This window comes from Bombyx mori, chromosome 28 (assembly GCF_030269925.1).
Source record: "Bombyx mori chromosome 28, ASM3026992v2".
Classification (NCBI taxonomy): Eukaryota; Metazoa; Arthropoda; class Insecta; order Lepidoptera; family Bombycidae; genus Bombyx; species Bombyx mori.
In genome coordinates this window covers 3082716-3105656 of record NC_085134.1, presented here as the reverse complement: position 1 = coordinate 3105656, position 22941 = coordinate 3082716, and the positions used below count along the sequence as shown (strand labels likewise).

Below are 22941 nucleotides of genomic sequence, written 5' to 3'. Positions count from 1 at the left end.
GTAATAGTTGGTATTAACACATTGTAATTACCATAGGGTAATAATAGGGTAATACGTAGATAGCTTAGATTCAATCATATACACTAGCCGTACTCGCCCGCTGCGCTGGGCATTTAAAATTAACATTATTATTTATTGTCATTATTATTAGGGAGTCCAACATTCATATAAATATAAGCCTATCAATTAAGTAGGTACATGTATTTTCTACATGGATACCAAGTTTCAAGTCAATCGGCTGCAAGGTTCAGTAGTTATAACGGAACATCCGTAAAGCCACTTTAGATTTATATATTAGTACAGATTAGATTTTATGTGTCAAAATAATTCCAAGACCGCAGTCCTATGAATATGGCTTGTTTGCGTGAAAAAGGCCCTTACATTTCGCTAAGCTCATCATCGTAATAACAATTGAAATCCATTCAACACATTGCACAATTAAATAGTTAATCTAACCTCAAAGCACCCTTGCATATCAACCTGTCGTTGAGTCAGTAGGGCACGACCCCCGCTGGGGTTGGATAGACCACCCGTGGGACATGCGCGTACATACATATAACGCCACAAAAATGTTTGTTCGTTTATAGGTAAACAGTCGATGTCGCCTTAAACACGTCATTTTCGATCCTTCCGATCCACTAACGGTGTTTTTAGGTATCTCAAGCAGCGGTCATCGTTCTCGTCGAACCCGTTGCTTGCGACGAAGGGCTCGGCGAGTAAATTAACCAACAGGCACAGCCCACCGAGTTTCTCGCCGGATCTTCTCAGTGGGTCGCGTTTCCGATCCGGTGGTAGATTCTGCGAAGCACTGCTCTTGCTAGGGCTAGTGTTAGCAACACTCCGGTTTGAGCCCCGTGAGCTCACTTACTTGTTAAAGTGAAGCTGAAATAGCCTCTCAAGACTATCAGAATAGGTAGGAAAAAAAAATTAAACGCGAGATTAAGACGTAAATTTTGTTTTAATTATGTCTGCATTTCGCGATATCCGCAGAAAATATATCGCCATTTCGTTCTCTGGAATGATCTTTCCACACCCTGTACATACGATATTAAGAATGCAAGAGTTCTACGAATGGCGCGTCCTTGCATCGTGTGTGGCTTAAAACATCACTTCTTTTCAAAACATTACGTACTTTCTACAATAATTGAACAATAACTCTTATACTAACTCTTATAATCTAATAACGTATGTTCCATGGGGAGTGCTCTAAGGAATTGTTTGAGATGATACTATCATCTCGTTTTTACTTTAAAGCCTTCGTCAAACAGAACGCGTACTTAGCGCGCGTCAGAGCGCTAAACTAACGCGGCGCTATGACGCCGAGATGTGATGTACTACTATGGTAACCTTCATGGTAACATACCGTCACACAGAGCGCCAGCGCTATAGCGCTTATACGCATTCTGTTTGACGAAGCCTTTAGAGTTCATTCATACTACCTGGAGCCACTGCATTCATCCACAGTGCGTTTCCAGAGATCTTTTTTGCCACGTACCATCCGGCTTTGGGATGAGCTCCCCTCCACGGTGTTCCCCGAGCGTTATGACAATCATATCCTTCTTCAAACGAGGCTTGTGGAGAGTACTTAACGGTAGGCGGCGGCTTGGCTCAGCCTCTGGCATTGCTGAAGTTCATGGGAAACGGTAACCACTCACCATCAGGTGGGTCGTATGCTCGTATGCCTACAAGGGCAGTAAAAATAATAATTATAATAAATCTTATACATGAATATTCTCATGTAAGATTATCTAATTTGAAACAGTATGAGTGTATTACGCAAAAGAATTTCTTTACATTAAAATTCGATGTGTAACTATAAATCTACGAACGAAGTCAGGCGAATTCACTGGTAACCCAACTGTAAGGAGTCTCTTCCACGAATGGGTCCCCCAGATAACTCCCGTAATCATTTATACGGATTAAGTAAAGTTAATTCAGTCGCGTGGCGTTTTAAGCTAGGGATGAACTTGTATATATTTTTTGTTGTTGTTTATCGAAGTTGTCAATCAGAGATCACTGGCGCGCTGTGATTTGATTCGCACGATTTCTTTAGTATCTTATCGAAGTAACAGTCATTTGTGGGAATATTTTTAATTAGGATTAGTGATTTAATATAATATGTAGCTTTTTTAAAATGATTCAGATTATATTTGTTATTTTGATATTTATTTAGTATACAAGATATGAGTTATGAATCATTTATAAAGGCCTTTTAGAGATTTTTTTTTATTCCTTATATGGGTGGACGAGCTTACAGGCCACCCGGTGTTAAGTGGTTACTGTAGCCCATAGACATTTACAACGTAAATGCGCCACCTATATTGAGATATAAGTTCTAAGGTCTGAAGTATTAACATCAGGTGAGCTCGTCCACCAATTTAAGCAATAAAGTTAAAGATAAAGTTAAAATCCACGTCACGTAACCACTTGACATTAGTTACTACGTGAGACAAAAATTTTTTCAATTCAACAAATCTCACTCTCTTATTTGAATAGCATAAAGAGTGGACTTCTCACTGTCTTCTGTATTGCCCTGCTTCATCAGACTTCGCATCCTCTTGTTTCGGTCGCGTCTACGATAGTAAACTTCGACTTTACTAAAAGCTCTAACGTACTTCACGAGGCTGTTTATTTATTTATTTATAACTTTATATACTAGACAGTATAAAGGCGGACTTAATGGCATAGGCATTCTCTGACAGTCTACCTTAGGCGAGTGCAGAGATTAACCGTTGTAGGTGTAGTGTTATAGTGATATTACTTAAACATATCAGCCCACTGAGTTTCTCGCCGGATCTTCTCAGTGGGTCGCGTTTCCGATCCGGTGGTAGATTCTGCGAAGCACGGCTCTTCCTAGAGTCAGTGTTAGCAACTCTCCGGTTTGAGCCCCGTGAGCTCACCTACACACGCTAGGGTGAAGCTAAAATAGCCTCTCAAGGCTATCAGCATAGGTAGGGGAAAAAAAACATATGTATATATATACACGTAATATTTATAGATACAAATAGTCGTACTTAAATAAAATAAATAAATACATAAACATAAATATATAAATTTATATTGTTTAATAGATTATTTGTATTGCTTAATAGACCCTACAACCGAGCAGTCTGCGATAAATTAGAAAAAAAAGTGTTTTCGACACCGACGACATTCCGCTAACAATTTAAACATCTGTTTAACCAACTAACAACTGTATCAAAAGCCAATACAACCACGATTTATCACGTACCATTCCCCATTCTCATCATTACACCAACACTTGGGATCCTCGTGGAGCGCTGCACAATAAAAATACCCGGTCAGTGTCATTGCATCTGTTGATAAACAAGCTATTAATGTTACCGATCAAACTTGAACTCCTTCTCCCCAATGCTTACTTGTAGTTTACGAATAAATTAACGTCTGCAATAGGCCTTCGATGCTGGTCGATCTCCAAGCGCTAGGGTACATGAATAATGAGATAATTGTTATGGCCGTATTGGCGTTTGTTCCCCTTTGCCCATTTTGGTGTTTGCACTTTAATTATCTGTTTGGACAGTATTCTATTAATGTTGACGTCTGATTTGCTTGTTGGCGGTGTGGTTTTGTGCTATCGAGAGATACGGTAACGATTGGTACTTTTTTAAGCCAGACAGGAGCTGTTACATTAATAATGCTCGCCACAGGGCTCAAACCTGGTGACGTTGCTAATACTAACCCTAGCAAGAGCAGTGCTTCGCAGAATCTACCACCGGATCGGAAGCACGACCCACTGAGAAGATCCGGCGAGAAACTCAGTGGGCTGTGTCTGTGGGTTAGCTTACCACCCTTTGTCGCAAGCGATGGGTTCGGTCGGTGCGAAACTCAGTGGGCTGTATCTGTGGGTTAACTTACCAGCCGAGCCCTTCGTCGCAAGCGATGGGTTCGAGAACGATGACCGGTGCTTGAGGTACCTAAAAGCACCTGAATTAGGCACGATTTTTGTCCTGAAGGACTCAGAATGCACCTTCCAGACAATCGTGAACGTGCTACAGTTAAAACCCACGGCTTCCAGGTACCTGAATTTAAAACATAAAATTATTGTAAATATTACCTACGTATTTAATAAAAACTCGTGTGCTTCGGTTGCCGTAGCCTTCAAACACGAAAATCATGTTTAATTCATCGTTACGTCCTGTCATCTTTAAATATAAGACACCGTGAGATGAAATACGACTGCGCCTGCGTCAGTTGCACGAACAATAATATTATTAGCTTCGAGTTAAATCGAATCAGAATCGAAATGCCACAAAACGATTGAACATTTGATACGATCATTCGAATTATTCGACAGAGCAGATGATAGTAAGACTTTTTTTTCCTACCTATGCTTGAGAGGCTATATTAACTTCGCCCTAACATGTAGGTGAGCTCACGGGGCTCAAATTGGAGTGATGCTAACACTGGCCCTAGCAAGAGCAGTGCTTCGCAGAATCTAGCACCGGATCGGAAACGCTACACACTGAGAAGATCCGGCGAGAAACTCAGTGGGCTGTGTCTGTGAGTTAATTCGCTCGCCGAGCCCTTCGTCGCAAGCGACGGATTCGACGAGGACGGTGACCGGAAGTAGGACATGATTTCTTAGCGAATGCAGAAACGTCAAACTTAAAAGTGATGTGGTATTAAAATCGATTTTGTTTTTCGGGTAATAGTATCGAATTATTGGGGTGTCGTCAACAGGTGCAGGTGGGTTCATAAACGAATGGGTGCCACACTTTGCTGGCCTTAGGGCCCTTTGTAAACGACCAGAAATTACTGGTCTTTGAATTTCAGTTGTGTTTTTGCACAGCTTGTGTGGAGCGATACGTAATCTTTCGATGATTCGTTTATCGATTTTGCTTATTTTATTTGTTGGTGGTATTTTTTTATTTTAAACTAGCTAACCCGGCAGACTTCGTAGTGCCTCAATCGATAGATAAAAGAGCTAAACTTTTGTATAAAACAAACTTATAAGAAACAAAAGGAACCCGTCCGACGAGGGGGGGGACATCAAAGGGAAAACAAAATTGTTATTTTTATTTAATTCCGAACATTTTCATTCGTTTATCTACCCTTTAAACCTTCCCTGGACTTCCACGAATAATTCAAGATCAAAATTAGCCAAATCGATCCAGCCGTTCTCGAGTTTTAGCGAGACAAACGAACAGCAATTCATTTTATACCTATATACAGTCAAACCTGGGTAAGTGAGAACTGGATAAGTGAGAAAACTCTATAAGTGAGAGTAATAGCCAGGACCCGTCATTTTAAGCTCCCAAAACCTCTATTAGCGAAAAACAGAAACCTCTGTAAGAGAGAGTCGTTTTTCCCTCATGGACCTCCATAAGTGAGACTGCTACTTAACTATACCTCTATAAGCGACAGTCGAGCTTTATTTATTTATAGTATTTAGGAGGAAGAAATAACAAAACAAATTACAAATTTAACATCTGCTATTCTATGACCCATTCTTAACTTTTGTGGAACTTCCTACCATTATTTTTGCATTGTTTTCTCATCAATATTGAATCTATTCTATTTCGTGGAACTAAATAACGTTGTTATTTTATCGCATTCTTTTCGAATGGACACGTGTGTCTGTGTACCGTCCTGTTTGTCGGACTTACTCAGTTTATCGTTAATCAATTGCGAAAGAAAGTTCTGTTCTGCATCATGTCAAAACGGAAAATTAAAGTACTGTCATTAAGTGATAAATTTAAAACAGTGAATGCGTTTGAATCCGGAAAATCGCGAAATGAAATTCAGAGGGTGCATTATCGAGAAACTCGGGTTAGTGAGAAACCTCTATAAGCGAGAATGAGATTGTGCTCCCTTGAACTCTCGCTTATCCAGGTTTGACTGTAGATATTAAGATAATTTGTTCTCTATGACAGTGAAAAGTCCGGTTGCCGTTCTCGTCAAACTCGTCGATTCCGACGAAGAGTTCCACGTGCGAACTATCCCATAGACACAACCCACTGAGTTTCTAGTCTCAGTCGCGATTCCGATCCGGTAGTAGACTCAACGAAGCAATGCTCTTACTAGGGCTAGTATTAGCAAATTCTCTCAGGTTGAGTCCGTGAGCTCACCTACCTATCGGCGCGAAGTTGGAATAGCTCCTAAGAACGATTAGATAAGGTGCAATATTATACAATAAATAGATTTATATAAGTACCGTGGAGAGTGAGATGCAGACTGCCGACGTGACCTGGGTACTTAGTGCGAGTTTTTTAACGTTCTCGATAACGTAAAAGTTAACTCTAATTTGTATGCAACTGGAACAGCGCCCCTAGCGGCAAACGTAGGCAAACTTTGCAACTCCATACAAAATAGAGTTAACTTTTACGCCATCGAGAACGTTAAAAAACTCGCACTAAGCACACTGGAGTGATGTTAGGAGCAAGCGCAAGACAGGGTCAAGTGGAGACAACTTGTGAGAGCCTTACGTACCAGCGGGGTATCCTAGGACTACAACAACAACAAAAGTTTCAAGCATAGAAATAACCGAATAAATTCGTGTTTTGAGACTTTAATTTCCCTAAGATTGATGTTAGATAAATACTGTAAAATACTGTTAGTTGTTAGAGATATCGGGTTTTGTGAAATTAAAAGATAAAATGCTAAATTAAACAATAAAAGTGTATTTTATTGACATGATAAAGTTTTTATAGTAGAACTCTCTTTCGGATTTAATTGATGTCATGATTCGAAATTGTCCTCGAAATATCTGTTACGTCTTCAAAGTCAGTGCAGACATTAATTATCGCCCTCAAAAAATCAAAACAAATTAATTATAACGCATCTGCTCCAATAAAATTAATTAATTACACTAAAAAGCGTTATAATCACATGGCAATTACAATTTCAAACGTTATGACTTTCTGTCACTAAAAACCACAGATTAAAATAGCGGAGACGTCAACGTGACAGGTGACAGCTGTTTGACAGATGACCGACTTTTTCCGAGCACAGATTGCGTCTTAATAACAGCCACGAATCTTAAATAAAAACAGAATTGGTTGTTTCATTGAATATTTCAGATGGATTTTGAGAACAATAGGACATTTGAATAAGAAGTAATTTTTGGTTTTCTAACTGAATACGTAGATATTGATTTTTATGTTCCATAGGTTCAGTGGAAGCCTTGTTTTTTTCCATAAATACTACAATTCATAAGTTTCTAGATATTTGAAATTTTCATTTTATTACTTCCTAATGAACCGCGATCATGCTCCGCTACGATTATCGCCAATTGTATCAAAAATACCGTGCATTTTCCGAAAATTATAAGCCCGGCCGGTTCGTCACCATCTTGCCGGTTTCCGTCATAAGTGACGCGTGCCTTTTCGAAGAGTTTTGGTTTCTGTACAGCTGTTATTAAAATACAATGAAGATTTTAACAGTAACCATTTAATGTCATAGTAACCGTTAGCAGCAATAAAAAAAATAGTTATAACTTGTAAAACCAAGACACAGACATCGATAAAAAAAATCACTCATTAAAGATGTCATAAAAAGTCGTATCGTTCACGGGGCATCTCCCCGAAAGCTCCCGTTATTAGCTTAAAGTTCTTCGGAACTGCGTAAAGCTCGATACGTTATCTTTTAGTTTGAGCCCGCAGCAAAGGTACGGGACATTATAATAGTATTTTGAGCCGGGCCGGGGCTAATTTATTATCAATTAGCGCCCGTTGTCTAAAGGTGTGTTCGGTTAATGTGAGTTTTTGTGTCGTCGGTCGCGCGTGGCAAACGAAAAAAGTCGATTCGTCTATTGGCAAAAAAATCGTTGCGTGCGAACGGGCGTTTTGAGCGAGAGTTCCGTGGAATCGAACAAATTTTCGTTAATTTTTTTAATTTGTGTCTGTGATGCCGTTTTTCGTAGAGCCCTGTGCCAACAATATTAAATATATTTGGAAAACATATAAGTACACAATAAAAACGCGGCAATGAGACTAAAGGCCACAAATTTTGTGATTCGTTTTTTAAATTTGAAATCGGCTTAATAAAATAAATCTCAAACAAAAACTATACGACCTGTTCGATTTATTCGTGTGTCTCATAAAATGTTCAATTACAAATGTGATGTGCGCCGATAGTGAAATGGAACCCTAAAATGAATTGTCGAGCGACAGAAAACCATGCTGACATTAATATTTCGTATAATTAAGATCACATTAATATTCACGTAGGTATCCTTGTCCTAAGACTGGCAACATTTATAAATTGTTCACATTGCTTACAAAAACGGGGCATGAAGTGGCAGTTTGAACTACAACCTCTTTGGATTTGAAATTGCTCGAAAAAAAAATTAATAAATATTTTTTTATATCAATTTGCCCATGAAGTTTTAGATAAATTTTTGAACTTTAATTCGATATTTGAGTTAGGTGCATAGACTTGGAGACAAGTGATTATTGTAATTTTAAATTTCGAGTTCCGTCGTTCTATTCCAGAGAAGACATTTTATTTGTTTAGTTTTTTTTTTCATTTCAGACAAGCTAGACACAGACATAACGAATGCGGCTACTTACCTAGGTTACATATGAGTATATAAATGAAGTTCGATTATTGTATGACTGAACTGTTTGTCCTCCTTACTCTTCAAGCCGATAAATTGTCTATAAATTCTACAATTACACCTACAGGGTGTATTACAATCGTAATGGGATTGAACTAATGGTCCAATATAGGCGGAAAATCACATAAAACAAAAGAAGACTAAAGTTGTTGTTTTAGTAATTAGAGGTATTATATTAGAGAGGAAAGAGGGCGTCCTCAGAAGAGTTGGATAGACTGTCAAAATTAAATATGGTATAGGTACATGAGAAGATTGTGAGTGCAGAGACGATATGATAGGCCTGAATGGAAAAGGATGCTGCACCGGCCGCACATAGTGGGATAAGGGCCAGGAGAGGTAGATTAAAGTTATTGTACAACACTTGATTAACAAAGCTTTCGGGACCATAGACAATATCGGTTGCTTCTCAATTACACAGCGATACAATATGTGTTTAGAATGAAAAAAAACGAACACAATTTGAATTTCGAATCTTTTCAGCGTTCTCGTCACGGGAATCCCCGTCCATTGCCCTCAATCTCAGTTGTTTTTAAGAACGGTTATCAATCACCCTGTAAAGTCGTTCGAATTTTAAACAATTCTCTGTCGTCAGACTAAGGAGGATCTACTTAAAAATAGTTTTAAGTGCCGCGACTTTAAATATTTTTAATAGGCAAATCGAAATGAACTCGCCGATAGTACAAATCAGAGTTCGTAATAAACAACGACTTTCAATAATTAATTAAAAGATCGCAGCTAGATTACTTATTAGTTTCTTGGTAATAAACGTTCTGAATGCTGGTTCAATTGGATAGCGCTTAGATCGTCCCCTGATCCCATGGTTATCTATCAAACCACGCCCGCCTCAAAGACCTAGCAGCGTGACATACGTTCATCCCGTTTACGCTAACGTATCTCCTATGTTGCGTCTTCTTCATTGTGGAATTTTGATCTGATAACCGAACGGACGTAAGTGAATAGAGATTCGTCCGCAATTCTGTACTCTGTTCCTTTAAGCGGAGATGCGTTCGATGTTTTCGTTAAAATAATTTATTTTCGATATAATAAGCGTCGATACGTTAATTGAACTCGGAAGAATATTGGTTTTTTTTTTAATAGTTATTGGTAATGATTTTTTTTTTTGGAATTTTGAATCTATATAAATTAATTTATAAATTATTATTTCGTTTAGTTAATAAATCAGTGCGAAATTAATTCCGAATGACATGAATACAATATAATATTTTTTTGTTTTTTTTTTTTTTATATTTTCAAACTTGGATTAGGACTTGGCTATTACATACAGTATTGATATATGCAAGTGTGAACATGGCCTTCGGTTCCCGCAATTAACAAAAACTTATTTTATAGTTTAATTACACGTAAAAATATAGATTTTTTCATATAGACAAATATACAGTAGTTAGCACAATATTCAAATTATAGTCGCCTATGACCACGATAGAATATAAATGACAGTAAAAACACGCAATAATTAAACGTAAAAGTACTTTTAATTAAGTATAAACATTTTTACAATTATTTTTTAATTGTAAGGTACATAATAGACATAGTACTAAAAAATAGTAATTAATGTTATCAGTTCTTGTAGATTTAGCTTTTTTGTTCTCCCGATGTTGCCAGAATACATAGATATCAAAATGCGGATGCAGTTATTCGCTATAAGATATTAGGGCGAAGTCTTAATTTTATGGGAACAGCTGTATAAGGCTTTTTAAAAAAAAAAAATTGCTTAGATTGGTGGACGAGCTCACAGCCCACCTGGTGTTAAGTGGTTACTGGAGCCCATAGACATCTACAACGTAAATGCGCCACCCATATTATAAGTTCTAAGGCCTCAATATAGTTACAACGGCTGCCCTACTCTTCAAACCGAAACGCATTACTGCTTCACGGTAGAAACAGGCGGAGTGGTGGTACCCACCCGTGCGGACTCACAAGAGGTCCTACCATCAATAAAAGTACTAACCAGTAAAAATTGCAGGACGGTTGTTAATGTTGTCATAAGTGCTGCTGTCCACTGTCCTCAAAATCGCTTAGCAGCTTTTATTGTCGTCACTATTCCAATTATGCTCAAATAGCTTTATAGCTTAAAGCATAGTTTCTAATGTACAACGTTAAAAAGTCCGGTCATCGTCCTCGTCGAACCCGTCGCTTGCGGTCTCGACGAGTAAATACACAGCCCACTGAGTTTCTCGCCGGATCTTCTCAGTAGGTCGCGTTTCCGATCCGGTGGTAGATTCTGCGAAGCACGGCTCTCGCTAGGGCTCGTGTTAGCAACGTTGTCAGGTTTGAGCCCCGCGAGCTCACCTACTTGTTAGGGTTACGCTGAAATGACTTTTCAAGGCCATCAGCTTAGGTAGGAAAAAAAAAGAAGTAAAAAAGTCCTATTTTACTGTGTGAATTTTATCAGGCTCTACTTGCGTAACTAAAGGACCCAGGCAAAGGATTCTAAAAAAAAAAATATACTTTGAAAACAATTTTGTAGGGAGCCGAATATTTTCGCGAAATTGCACGTAATTACCTTTTGTCAATGGCCAGGTGCGAGTAATTAGTTCGCCCAAAGTGTTTGGACAAAGTACGTATGAGCGTCCTCTATCTCCGGTGTAATCTGTACCGCGGGCACCCTCAAATTACAGGGGTAATATGACTTAATGCGATCGGACGCAACGAAACGTGTGGACTTGAGTGGATTTTCCCTTCGCTTTCGTACTACGTGAATCCGTCTTGTAAGCTTTAGTTCAAACTAAATTACAAAGAACCCTAGGTGATTTAAAGGCTCTGCTTGAAGAGGTTTGTGTCAAATAACAGCTTTTCCCCCTACTTATGCTGATAGCCTTGAGCGGCTATATCAGCGTTACCCTAGCGTGTAGGTGAGCTAATATGATTGCTATGCTATGCTAATATGATTATGTAAGGAAAATTGTAACATAAATTGAAAAATCTATATATTAATACGTGAAGCAAAAACTTTGTATCCCTTTTTACGAAAATTGCGCGGACGGAGGAGTATGAAATTTTCCACACTTATAGAGAATATAGAGAAGAAGTGCACAATGCTAATATTTTTTTTAAATAATGCATAAGGGATACATTAAACCAATAAAAAAAACATTACATACACTACATACCATATATTTGACGCACACACGCATGCATACTATTTATTGTCAAACTTTTGTTCTTGACGTCTGTTGTCAAATTGAGAATAGAATATTGTTTGTCTTTGTTAGTATTTTTATAGTGTAGTCCTGGCGAAATTTGTGATTATAGAAGTATAAAATACAATCATAATAGTGTACAAACTTACAATTCCAATTAATTATAGTCGAATTTCGACTACTGCGGGACCTCTAGTATATATAAATTGTTAGGAGTTACATACGTTTTCAGTACCGCTGTCGTATGCGCGAGAGAAAGAGAAGCCAGACAGACTGGCGTCGTAACGCGTTACGTAACGAAGCGGTTTACCGTCTCATAAGAAGTTGTCACTTCTAAAATCCTCTAAATTTCCCAAGTCCGTACACTCAGTGGCTACACTAATCGCGTACGTGAAATTTTCTTAGTGAAGTGACACGCATCTGCTGTTGTCCGTAACCCAACAATTACAAGAATAACGAGACTCATTTCAACGTTGCATAATCTTTTTTTTTTTTAAGTTTGTCGCTGAAGTTGCAACATTCAATTGTACTGGTGGTAGGACCTCTTGTGAGTCCGCGCGGTTAGGTACCACCACCCCGCCTAGTTCTGCCGTGAAGCAGTAATGCGTTTCGGTTCGAAAGGTGGGGCAGCCGTTGTAACTATACTGAGATCTTAGAACTTATATCTCAAGGTGGGTGGCGCATTTACGTTGTAGATGTCTATGGGCTCCAGTAACCACTTAACACCAAGTGGGCTGTGAGCTCGTCCACCCATCTAAAAAAAATTTAAATTGTAACCATTTTAGTCAGCAGTAGAAATGTCTTGAAGACACTATCGTTTTTGTAGGCAGTGAGTAACGGAAAAGAGATGCGATTATATTGTAGGCTCATCTCTGATCTGTGGTTTAATTGAGTAAAAACAAAAATGAGTTCAACAAAAAGCGTTCGAATAGAAACTTTCCTAATTTAAAAGACACGTTTGAAAACAATTAGGCTTTAAAACTGTCAAAAATTTGGCGGTATTTTCAATTTGACATTTAGTAACTTTGACGTTTCTAGCGAGTTTTTTTTTTAATATTCTGGTCTGGCAATGTTCGACGAGAGTCTTCCGAGGCGAGCGGCTGTTGGTAATGTCATTAACAACGTTGATTTTTCTTAGGAGCGTCGACAATTCCACCGTCGTACGAAAATAAATTTCGCCAGTTAAAATGTTGGAAAGAAAAACTTGAAACTGGGAAATACATTATATGAGGAATTGTTCGAGATGAAACCAACGTCTCGTTTTTACCATCGCACCGCCCGCCACCGGAATAGAGTTCATCCATACTACCTGGAGCCACTGCGGTCATCCACAGTGCGTTTCCAGAGATATTTTTTGCCACGTACCATCCGGCTATGGAATGAGCTCCCCTCCACGGTGTTTCCCGAGCGCTATGACATGTCCTTCTTCAAACGAGGCTTGTGGAGAGTATTAAGCGGTAGGCAGCGGCTTGGCTCTGCCCCTGGCATTGCTGAAGTCCATGGGCGACGGTAACCACTCACCATCAGGTGGGCCGTATGCTCGTCTGCCTACAAAGGCAATAAAAAAAAAAAAATTTGATCACACAAGATGACAGATAAGATGATTAATAGTTTCGCGTAATTACACCGAATATTACGTAAATAACGACTGTGTACGCACCGAGAAATTATAATAGGTGAGTAATGGTCGCCTTCCCCTGTTTAAATGCCATGAACCTGCGTCAGTTGACATTTTCGTGTGGTCTAAATTATAAGAGATGATTTATGAATCCGAGAATGTTCGGAATTTAATTCATCATTATTAATACTACGGATGGCGGAAAGTGAATCTGTTTTTTACATTTGCATGTTAATCTCAACAATGGCTGAACCAATTGGTATTTTATTTCAGTGGAGCAATTCCTACGATCGTACGTCTCAACTGAACGTGTGGTTGTGGATATGAACATGTTTATGGACAATGTCTACCTAAAATTAAGTCGTTGTGGCTTAAAGGATAAGACGTCAGGTGCATTCGTATCTAGCGATGCAACGGTGTTTGAATCCCGCAGGCGGGTACCAATTTTTCTAATGAAATACGTACTCAACAAATGTTCACGATTGACTTCCACGGTGAAGGAATAACATGGTGTAATACAAAGCAAACCTGCAAAATTATAATTTGCGTAATTACCGATAGTAGGACCTCTTGTGAGTCCGCACGGCTAGGTACCACTACCCTGCCTATTTCAGCCGTGAAGCAGTAATGCGTTTCGGTTTGAAGGGCGGGGCAGCTGTTGTAACTATACTGAGACCTTAGAACTCATATCTCAAGGTGGATGGCGCATTTACGTTGTAGATGCCTGTGGGCTCCAGTAACCACTTAACACCAGGTGGGCTGTGAGCTCATCTACCCATTTAAGCAATAAAAAAAATAAGCACGGCGTAGCATTTACCTTCTATTTCAGTTCACACAGGCTCGATAATAATAAATATCTTCAGCTTATGTTTTACACCAAGCGGCGACGCACAAGCGCGTCCCACGGCGTGCACTTTGCTACAATAATTACAAGCTGACACAGGACAACAACTAAGTTTACATTTCATGCGAACGATTGATCGTGAACTGTGATAGCTTTTTAACCGATTACACGAGGGGCAGACATCTTTTCGATTGGTAAAACGCGACTAACTTAGTGCTTAGAGGGTTTGTGTTTTTTTTTTTTGTAGATTGCACAGGCAAAGAAATCTATGTCGGATTTTTTTATTATTGTTATAGGTAGGTGAATGCTGTCAATCCCTTAAAGACGATCCACTGAATTTCTCGCCGGAGCTCCTCTGTGGGTCGCGATTCTGATCCAATGTTTAATTCGGCGAAACACTGCCCTTGCTGGGGACAATGTTAGCAATTCTCTCAGATTACCTACCGGTCCGTGGGTAGCTAGACTTATTATTAGTAGACTACCAAAGATTAGGTAGAGAAAAAAAACAAGAAAAAGCTGTCAATCTATTCGAAATTTGATTTTTTAGTTTCAATTGTTTTGCAAAACACCTTCTTTTACTATTTTAGCTGGATTAATCCAATTGCTAACGGTATCAAAAGGCTTAGTCTTACCCTATCAGTGGGAAGCAAATATTGCTGTATTATTTTAGTAACTTACTTTTGCCACGAATGTGTAATGCGTTCTGGTTTAAAAGTAGGATACCCATCATGAAGATGAGACTTAACCATTCGCGTAGTGACATCTTTCGCCCACGAAGGAAAAAAGGGTGCTTGCTTGTGTCAAAAATCTGTCAAAAAAGGAACAGTTTGAAAAAAGTATTTAATGTATAAATTAGTCTTAAAATGGCGTATATAAATATATAATAGCAAAAGTTGTTATAGAAAGCAAGAGACGCAACCGCGTAAGGTTTTTTTGCTGTCATCACAGAACATCTTGCTATCTCTTTCGCACGTTCGTTATTAAATCACGATGACGTCATGAGCTCCAATGCGTATTTTTTTCATTAGGTATAGATATAATAACAAAATAATGTTTATATAAAACATTTTTTATAAATTTTTAAGAATCTTTACGATAACAGTATGTACTCTTTTCATACAAAAAATACCTTTAATATCTTTATAATTTAGAATCAGGGAATAATGAACTATTTAATATCATTAGGTATATCGACGAAAATCGCAATAAATCCCAAAACAGACAAATCAAAAGATTTTTAATTTTGGTACACAAGCGTCTTGCTTCATGAATTTCCAATAAATACAATATTCGCAGATATTAATGTGATTGGTGCTTATTGTTTCAATTGTTTGAGGTATATTTTGTGTCTCATTAACAATTCAATTGAGGCTCCAAAACCTCACATCTTAGGCGACGCTACCACAACTTTTACTCACTATTAAGCTCATAAGCTGTCAATAATATTAAATAATAGTTTAAAAAAACTAACAAAATACGCTTTTATAAAAAATCCAACTAAATAATAGAAAATAAATTTTAATAAATTTGAATTAAAAATAGTGTAAGAAAACATTTTCTTATTGTAAAAAAGCGTGGGGTGCTTTTCAGGATATTATCAAACTACCAGTGAATTCTGTGCACCGTATGCACACCGGTCGCGGTAGGGAGCCATATAATATGGTTCTAGTCGCTCTCCAGCCTACCCCCGAGGGTAAGAAAATCTTTAACACACAGACCGTCTGTAGGCTCTCTGGTATCGCTGTCGAAGCTCCCCATAAAAAAGGCACTCCTAGCCAGTGCCATAACTGTCAATTGTACGGGCACTCTTCCCGTAACTGTCACGCGCGCCCCCGATGTGTTAAGTGTTTGGGCGATCACGCCACGGCCCTCTGCGCTCGCGACCAAAAAACCGCGACGGAACCGCCTAGCTGCGTCCTGTGTCGAACACAGGGTCACCCCGCGAATTACCGTGGTTGCCCCCGAGCCCCTAAAATAAATCGCCGCGTCGCCCGCCAAAACCGCCTCCGAGCTTCCGGCCCAGACATCAAAGCCTCGGCACCCTCTGCGTCGCAGGCTAAGCCAGCGTTCGTTCCGGCGGCGGTGCCCAGTGTCTCGGCCTGGGCAAAACCACTGCCGTACACGAACACGGCTACAACTCCCTCCTCCGCGATTCGTCCCGCCCCCGCGACTCGTCCCTCTCCCGCGACTCGTCCCTCTCCCGCGACTTGCCCTCCGACCGCGTCCGACAATCTCGCTTTAGCGATCGACTTCTTTCAGTCGATCAACTTTGAGCGCGTTAACGCTTTGGGCGACGCCATTCGCGCTGCCTCCACTGCACAACACTTTATCGCCGTTGTGCAGGAATACGCCGACGTATACGCGTCATTAAATACGTACGTCCTCCCCTCACTCCGCCGGTAATCAATGGCGTATATAAGTAGAATAAAGCCCCTATCCGTAACGATAGGATTTTTTAACGCTTACGGTCTCGCAAATCAACGTGATCAGGTTTCTGACTTTTTGCGTGACCACCAAATTGATATCTTTTTAGTGCAGGAGACCCTACTTAAGCCCGCGCGCCGTGACCCTAAAATCGCGAACTATAACATGGTCAGGAACGACAGGCTCTCTGCCCGTGGTGGTGGTACCGTCATTTACTATAGAAGAGCCCTGCATTGCGTCCCGCTCGATCCTCCCGCGCTCGCTAATATCGAAGCATCAGTGTGCCGAATCTCACTGACGGGACACGCGCCGATCGTTATCGCGTCCGTTTATCTTCCACCGGATAAGATCGTTCTAAGCAGTGATATCGAGGCGCTGCTCGGTATGGGGAGCTCTGTCATTCTGGCGGGCGACCTAAATTGTAAACACATCAGGTGGAACTCACACACCACAACCCCGAATGGCAGGCGGCTTGACGCGTTAGTCGATGATCTCGCCTTCGATATCGTCGCTCCGCTAACCCCGACTCACTACCCGCTAAATATCGCGCATCGCCCGGATATACTCGACATAGCGTTATTAAAAAACGTAACTCTGCGCTTACACTCGATCGAAGTAGTTTCAGAGTTAGATTCAGACCACCGTCCCGTCGTTATGAAGCTCGGTCGCGCTCCCGATTCCGTTCCCGTCACGAGGACTGTGGTGGATTGGCACACGCTGGGCATCAGCCTGGCTGAATCTGATCCACCATCGCTCCCGTTTAACCCGGACTCTATCCCGTCTCCTCAGGATACCGCTGAAGCCATAGACATCTTAACGTCACACATCACCTCGACATTAGATAGGTCATCGAAACAAGTTGTAGCGGAGGACTTCCTTCACCGCTTCAAATTGTCCGACGATATTAGGGAACTCCTTAGAGCTAAGAACGCCTCGATACGCGCCTACGACAGGTATCCTACCGCGGAAAATCGTATTCGAATGCGTGCCCTACAACGCGACGTAAAGTCTCGCATCGCCGAAGTCCGAGATGCCAGATGGTCTGATTTCTTAGAAGGACTCGCGCCCTCCCAAAGGTCTTACTACCGCTTAGCTCGTACTCTCAAATCGGATACGGTAGTAACTATGCCCCCCCTCGTAGGCCCCTCAGGCCGACTCGCGGCGTTCGATGATGACGAAAAAGCAGAGCTGCTGGCCGATACATTGCAAACCCAGTGCACGCCCAGCACTCAATCCGTGGACCCTGTTCATGTAGAATTAGTAGACAGTGAGGTAGAACGCAGAGCCTCCTTGCCACCATCGGATGCGTTACCACCCGTCACCCCGATAGAAGTTAAAGACTTGATCAAAGACCTACGTCCTCGCAAGGCTCCCGGTTCCGACTGTATATCTAACCGCGTTATTAAACTTCTACCCGTCCAACTCATCGTGATGTTGGCATCTATTTTCAATGCCGCTATGGCGAACTGTATCTTTCCCGCGGTGTGGAAAGAAGCGGACGTTATCGGCATACATAAACCCGGTAAACCAAAAAATCATCCGACGAGCTACCGCCCGATTAGCCTCCTCATGTCTCTAGGCAAACTGTATGAGCGTCTGCTCTACAAACGCCTCAGAGACTTCGTCTCATCCAAGGGCATTCTTATCGATGAACAATTCGGATTCCGTACAAATCACTCATGCGTTCAACAGGTGCACCGCCTCACGGAGCACATTCTTGTGGGGCTTAATCGACCAAAACCGTTATACACGGGAGCTCTCTTCTTCGACGTCGCAAAAGCGTTCGACAAAGTCTGGCACAATGGTTTGATTTTCAAACTATTCAACATGGGCGTGCCGGATAGTCTCGTGCTCATCATACGGGACTTCTTGTCGAACCGCTCTTTTCGATATCGAGTCGAGGGAACCCGCTCCTCCCCACGACCTCTCACAGCTGGAGTCCCGCAAGGCTCTGTCCTCTCACCCCTCCTATTTAGCTTATTCGTCAACGATATTCCCCGGTCGCCGCCGACCCATTTAGCTTTATTCGCCGACGACACGACTGTTTACTATTCTAGTAGAAATAAGTCCCTAATCGCGAAGAAGCTTCAGAGCGCAGCCCTAGCCCTAGGACAGTGGTTCCGAAAATGGCGCATAGACATCAACCCAGCGAAAAGTACTGCGGTGCTATTTCAGAGGGGAAGCTCCACACGGATTTCCTCCCGGATTAGGAGGAGGAATCTCACACCCCCGATTACTCTCTTTAGACAACCCATACCCTGGGCCAGGAAGGTCAAGTACCTGGGCGTTACCCTGGATGCATCGATGACATTCCGCCCGCATATAAAATCAGTCCGTGACCGTGCCGCGTTTATTCTCGGTAGACTCTACCCCATGATCTGTAAGCGGAGTAAAATGTCCCTTCGGAACAAGGTGACACTTTACAAAACTTGCATAAGGCCCGTCATGACTTACGCGAGTGTGGTGTTCGCTCACGCGGCCCGCACACACATAGACACCCTCCAATCCCTACAATCCCGCTTTTGCAGGTTAGCTGTCGGGGCTCCGTGGTTCGTGAGGAACGTTGACCTACACGACGACCTGGGCCTCGAATCAATTCGGAAATACATGAAGTCAGCGTCGGAACGATACTTCGATAAGGCTATGCGTCATGATAATCGCCTTATCGTTGCCGCCGCTGACTACTCCCCGAATCCTGATCATGCAGGAGCCAGTCACCGTCGACGCCCTAGACACGTCCTTACGGATCCATCAGATCCAATAACCTTTGCATTAGATGCCTTCAGCTCTAATACTAGGGGCAGGCTTAGGGACCCCGGTAACCGTACTCGTCGAACTCGACAAAGAGGTCGACGTGCAACCTAACCCATGCATCAGCCCGCTGAGTTTCTCGCCGGATCTTCTCAGCGGGTCGCGATTCCGATCCGGTAGTAGATTCATTCGCGAAACAATTGCTCTTGAGTTGTTAGGTCTCCTTCGGAGGCGCTCGGGCAGTTGTTAGCAAATCCCACCCCTCTTGGCTGAGCCTTTGCTCGCCCACCTGTCCTGGTGAAACTGGAAAGGCCTTCGGGCCACCAGTAAACTTTCAATCATAAAAAAAAAAAAAAAAAAAAAAAAAAAGATATTATCAAAATAACCCTTCTACTCATAACTGTTCATAAAATATTTATAACTACTGATACCATGCACCCCACGGTTTTTTTTACAATAAAACCATTTTTCTTACAAATAGTGCAATTCAATTTCAATTAATTCAAATTTATTAAAAAAAAACTATTTTTTAGTTGGATTTTCTATAAAAGCATATTTTGTTACTTTTTTTAAAACTATTATTTATTTTTCATTTTTTAGTTGAATTTCAATTTTTGAAATATATTTTTTTTAATATTGAATTCTCATTGGTCCTTAATAAGTATACCAAATTTCAAAAAACACGTTCAAAGATTTCGTTACTAGCATACCTACATACGTCTGAAGCTAATAAAAGCGTATTACAAAAAAAACAGTCTAAACCGAATCACAAATCTTTGAACACTGAAAACTCTATGTATGTACACTTGCATACATACGCGAAGAATTCGTAAAGACACACACAGCTGAAGCCGCACTGGCTGCTTTAATAGATGAAGGGGAAGAGTTGCCGAGATCTCTCCCACTACTGGGCGGAGCGTACGCCCGAGGATCAGACCCGGTCCGGATCGGGCAGAAGTCGCGCGTTTCCACGACCTCCGACGCGTCATTAAAACGCGAAACGCGTGTGATAAACTAACAAATAGTACTTATTTAGTTACTCAACTATATTATTTGTAAACGCTCAGTGTTTGTTTGTTTAGTGCGTGAAGACTTCAAGAGGATTCGGTGAGTTTTCATTCAGAATAAATAGCTGTAAATTTAACACGTAAATTCCATAGTTGCCGCACTCGTGTTTTTAAAGAAGTCGTTTTATTGACAACGAGCCGAATTATTAAATAAAAATGCGATGAGTTTTTAAATCGATTAACGGATAAGCGCATTTTGTGATTTGTATATTAAGATGTATTGATGATTTGTAACTTCAATGGCGTTCCAAAGAAACAAATCTTTTGGTATGTTCAATACAAATTAAGATTAATTTAACATAACTAGAGGTCCCGCAGTAGTCGAAATTCGACTATAATTAATTAGAATTGTAATTTTGTACACTATTATGATTGTATTTCATACTTCTATAATCACAAATTTCGCCAAGGCTACACTATAAAAAAATATTAATAAAGACAAACAATATTTAATCTATTCTCAATTTGACCACAGACGTCAAGAACAAAAGTTTGACAATAAATAAATAGTATGCATGCGTGTGTGCGTCAAATACATGGTATGTAGTGTGTGTAATGTTTTCTTTATTGATTTAATGTATCTTTTATGCATTATTTAAAAAAAATATTAGCATTGTGCACTTCTTCTCTATATTCTCTATAAGTGTGGAAAGTTTCATACTCCTCCGTCCGCGCAATTTTCGTAAAAAGCGATACAAAGTTTTTGCTTCACGTATTAATATATAGGTAGATTAATTGATAAGATTTTTAAATAAACAGTACATAGGTACCGTATTGAATTACCGAATTAAGATATTCACTATTTCAACGAAAATATGAAGTCGTTAATAAGTTGCATTATAATGTATTTTTAATTAAAGAAAGATATTCGCTCGTAAAAGATAATTTAGTGTAATGTTCTCATTATGTCGTCCGTATTTAACGGTCACTGTTTTTTATTTATTAAAACGGTCTCAAATTTATCCTCTCAGCTCATGGCTAAGTAGTCATTTTAGCCCTTAGATATGACAGTGTGAAACTACATAAAAGTCAATTGTAAAGGCTCTTCTATTCGTCACGGCGGTGAGAGGTTGGTTTCTAATAAGAATTCGAACTTCCTACATTTATTCATACATATAAATATTTTTAATGGTGCTATTGAAAAATTTAGTTAAAATTTCGGTAATCATATTATTCGGGTATAGTCACACACGCGTGTTTTTTTTTTGCATCTGGACTTTAAAATTTAAAAACCTTTTTGAATTGTTCTTTTTTTTTTCGTGCACTGAACTACCACATCAAAATTTTTAATAAGATGTGATTTGTAACAATTTTTACGGTATTGATTTTGCGTTAATAATTTTCATTTTACGTTAATTATTTTAACTCTCAAAAATAGTAAAGTCTAGATTAAGCCGTAATATTGGTTTTAATTATACTACAGTTCGTGATTATGTAACTCTAAAACGATATTAATTAATACATGAGTTTCCCGACTGCAAAACCGATTAATACAGGATTTAGTAAATGAAGAAGGACTTAACAGGACATATACATAGTAACTTAATAAATTTAAATGTTTCTTATAATAGATACACCCACTGATTCTACCGCCGGATCTCTCTTCTCAATGGATTGCGATTGCGATCCGGTGGTAGATTCTGCGAAGCACTGGTCTTGCTAGGGCTAGTGTTGGCAAATCCTCTCAGGTTGAGTCCGTGAGCTCACTTACTCTTAAGCTACAAGGGAACAGGCATGCAAAAAATTATACAGAAATACAATCAAAAATTTATTAAATCGACACAAAAATGTGTTTTTTATTATAATTTGTTTACTGGTGATAGGACCTCTTGTGAGTCCACGCGGGTATGTACCACCACCCTGCTTATTTCTGCCGTGAAGTAGTAACGCGATTCAGTTTGAAGGGTGGGGCAGCCGTTGTAATTATACTTGAGATCTTATAACTTATATCTCAAGGTGGGTGGCGCATTTACGTTGTAGATATCTATGGGCTCCTGTAACCACTTTATACCAGGTGGGCCGTGAGGTCGTCCAGCTATCTAAGCAATAAAAAAAAATAGTTTGTAAACCACAAGTAAATATGGAATTCGAATGTTAACCGTAGATAATCTGTACAAGGCATAGTATTCTCATCATAGCGGCCTGAAACATGACAGTCTTCATCCGTAATCATGGAAAGATTTCAATAAATCTATATATTAATACGTGAAGCAAAAACTTTGTATCCCTTTTTACGAAAATTGCGCGAACGGAGGAGTATGAAATTTTCCACACTTATAGAGATTATAGAGAAGAAGTGCACAACGCTAATACTTTTTTTAAATAATGCATAAAAGATACATTAAATCAATAAAGAAAACATTACACACACCACATACCGTGTATTTGATTTACAGAATTCCTCCGACTTCGCCACCCTAAGCTCACTTCCGAGTTTCTGGCTTTCAAGGCCGATCACGCCGTGAGCCCTCTCGCGGATTCCGCCGTGCTCGTCGCTC

General features: G+C 40.1%; 1 protein-coding gene across 1 annotated transcript in view; it reads left to right on the top strand.

The window, feature by feature from the left end:
* The first annotated feature begins 20304 nt into the window (after positions 1-20304).
* The window catches only part of LOC101741842 (paired box pox-neuro protein), a 99195-nt gene continuing 96558 nt past the window's right edge, over positions 20305-22941 (top strand). The window contains exon 1 of the mRNA XM_038021184.2: positions 20305-20483. The gene's annotated coding sequence lies outside the window, so the exon portion shown is untranslated. The remainder of the gene's footprint in view (positions 20484-22941) is intronic.